The sequence below is a fragment of the Pararge aegeria genome, chromosome 19 (genome assembly GCF_905163445.1).
Source record: "Pararge aegeria chromosome 19, ilParAegt1.1, whole genome shotgun sequence".
Lineage (NCBI taxonomy): Eukaryota > Metazoa > Arthropoda > Insecta > Lepidoptera > Nymphalidae > Pararge > Pararge aegeria.
The window spans coordinates 13,991,205-13,994,450 of NC_053198.1; the positions used below are offsets into that span (position 1 = coordinate 13,991,205).

Here is a 3,246-nt window from a genome sequence, read left to right on the forward strand (position 1 = left end):
TCCGCTGAGGAGTTCTGTCCTCAGCGGACATCTCCAACCACAGTTTGGGCATAATTAACCACATATTATAACCTCTATAGTACAAACATAATTATTTAAATCGGTTATAATTTTTAATGGTGTAAAATCGTCAAACACTCATCCCCTCTCCCAAAGGAACCGAGCTGAATGTCAGGATAAAAAGTATCCTATATTACTTCTAACACTTCCAAGAATATGTGTACAAAGTTTCATGAGGATCGGTTTAGTAATTTTTACAAACAAACAAACTTTTTACCTACATTGGATTCTATACTTAATATTAGTTGGGATAGGGATAGGGATAGGGATTTTCAACACCTATTGTTATATAGCACGTTATACTTCAATTTAATGTCCTTGGGCTGTCAAAACAATTGTTCAAATTATCCATTCAAAAGTACATAACGAGAACATTTAAACTTTCTCTTAACTGTGTCAGTGACATTTAATTACCCGATGGGAGATGACATTTCTGGAGAGTTAAGACAGAAGTCTTTCTTAAGTTGGAAAATATTATTCATTTCTATAAATTACAACTGCTTCGTTGGTCTAGCGTGTTTTTTAACAATGGACCTTAAATACTTTTTGTAACAGAAAAGCACATAATTTTTTACTTTCGCTAAGAATTTTTTTTTTTTTTAATAGTTGCGAAGTTATTGGTTTCACCCTGTTTTTAGAAAATAAAGTTTTCATCAGATGTCAACGTTTTGAGTTCCTAGAAGAGTATGTATGCGTTTATGTATTTATTTATATATACACTTTATTTGTAAACCACAAATAGTAAAAAAAAACAATGGACACAACAAAAATAAACTTAAAAAGTAGGATACAAAGGGCGGCCTTATCGCTTAGTAGCGATCTCTTCCAGGCAACCTTAGGATTAGGAAAACCAAGGGAAACCGATTGGTGGGGTGTATTATTATTATATACATACTTACGAACAATTACACACTAATACTTATCAAGATTACACACATAAAATATTAATAATAATAAATATAAAAAATAATAAACTAATATATACTAAAACATACTTAAATATGAGTAAGAGTTAATCACTGTCGTCTTTATTGTTCAAGATAATGGGCTTTAACAGCATTTTTGAATATGTCTAGTGACCTTGACTGTCGTATGCTTATTGGGAGTGCATTCCACAGTTCAGTAGCTTGAACAATGAATGAACGCTTATAAAACTTAGTTTTATGAAACGGCATGCTCAAAGTCAGCGTACGACAAGAACGTATATCTGACTGCACTCCAAGAAAATTAAATTTCTCCTTTAGGTAAGAGGGAGTTTTAGGGTTAAATAACACACAGTACAGAAGCGACAGAACATGCAGATCCCGGGACGACGAATAGGGAGCCACTTAAGCTTTAGTCTAAATTCAGATACATGATCATATTTGCGTAAGCCAAATATGAACCGAATAGCGAGATTTTGAAGACGCTCAAGTTTGTTCAGTTGGTCCTCGGTCAGGTTAATATAGCTTGCGTCCGCATAATCAAGAATAGAGAGAATAAGAGAATGTGCCAACATAACTTTGGTCGGAATTGGAAGAACAGAACGCAGGCGACGCAATGACCTAATTGTCGCAAACAACCTCCTACTCAATACGTTGACATGCACAGACCATGATAGTTGTTTATCAAGATGTAAGCCTAGATCTTTAACAGTGTCACAGTAGGGAATAGTGACACCGTTGTATACAACAGGAGGGAGATTCTGCCAATCAACTCTAACACCCAATCCCGGGCTGCCAATAATGATGTCAATAATGTATGTATGTAAACCCCTCATAGCTTTTGAACGCGATTAGCGGCATTTGATAGGGCTTCACTAAACTTAGATTTTCTACATTTTCGAGATCGATTCGGACCGATAGATTCCGAGAAATCTCAAAAATGAAAACTTTGAAAAACTGTTTTTTTAGAATAACTTTTAAACGGCTCTACCGATCGGTCCCAAAAACTAATCAGCTCTTAAACTTGATAAACCCCGTCGATTGCCGATCCGAATCCGTCCGAAAGTCCGATCAAAATCGGCTGATCCGTTCGAGAGATATCGAAAACGATAAATTCCGAAAAAAGTGTTTTTTAGAATAATTTTGAGAATTTTCGTCTGAATGGTTTTTGATCTTGAACTCTTCTTCAGACATAATAAGCTGCGTCGAATGCCGCCAACCACGTAAAAATCGGATGATTCGTTTAAAAGTTATAGCAATTAGAGAATTAAAAAAATAGTGTTTTATGAAACTCGAAGAACAAAATAAGTATGGAATTAGCGGGAAGTTGCAGGAATGGCCTCTAGGTTTTTTATAGTAGGTACCTACTAAATTGACGGAACGAGCAGATGGTTCACCTGATGGTAACTGGAAAACAATAGCTGAACAAGCAACAAGTCTATTGTTGCTTAGTAAGGGCGTAAAGGAAAGATCAACAAACCAACACACTTTCGCATTTATAATATTAGTAAGGATAATGTAATACTATTTCAACACTTAAAACGCCAACGTCCATACCATGTTGAATACACCGGTTCTTGTCCGATCCCCGAAGTTAAGCAACATCGGGCGTGGTCAGTACTTGGATGGGTGACCGCCTGGGAACACCGCGTGATGTTGGCTTTTGTTTTTTTTTTGTCATAAAATTCTTATTTACAATCTAAAAGGTAGTAATAAATGGTTTGGTAAGGGTTAAGTTAAAAACCGTCGCCATATAGAGGAAATCTTCGGAAGGAACACGTCATACAAAGTACCGCCCCCTTTCCATGAACCTCAAGCCTCAATCAAAGCATTCTGAGTGTTTACTTATAATAACCCTACCTAGTTCTAGACACGCGCATAGTACCTACGCTACGCGACACGTACCTAATACAGAGCCAGGAGTCGCTTGATTTCAATTTTGCATGCGATGTTAGAGCTGTACCATTTTTGTTTCTTTCAGTAAAAACTATGGCAGTGGTTTACTCAAAAACTATTGTTTCGGTTTCACAGATAAGTCTCAGAGACAGTAAATAATGTACCTCTAAAGAATCTGAAGTATTATTTCGGTGTTCATTTACCCGTTGTATATTAATGGCTTACAGTAAAATGCGCACATATCACTGAATTTCGTTTGCATATTATCGCTACTAATAAAAAATCCTGTTGTTATTATTGTTATATGTTACCTAAGCAGCTAAACAGATCTTGGTGGGGATAGGAATAGTCACAGAATTAAGAACAC

General features: G+C 36.0%; 1 non-coding gene across 1 annotated transcript; it reads left to right on the forward strand.

Annotated features, from left to right (window-relative positions):
- The first annotated feature begins 2,526 nt into the window (after positions 1-2,526).
- On the forward strand, positions 2,527-2,645 carry LOC120632447. The gene has a single exon (XR_005659121.1). It is a non-coding gene; the product is annotated as a 5S ribosomal RNA (ribosomal RNA).
- The last annotated feature ends 601 nt before the right edge of the window (positions 2,646-3,246 follow it).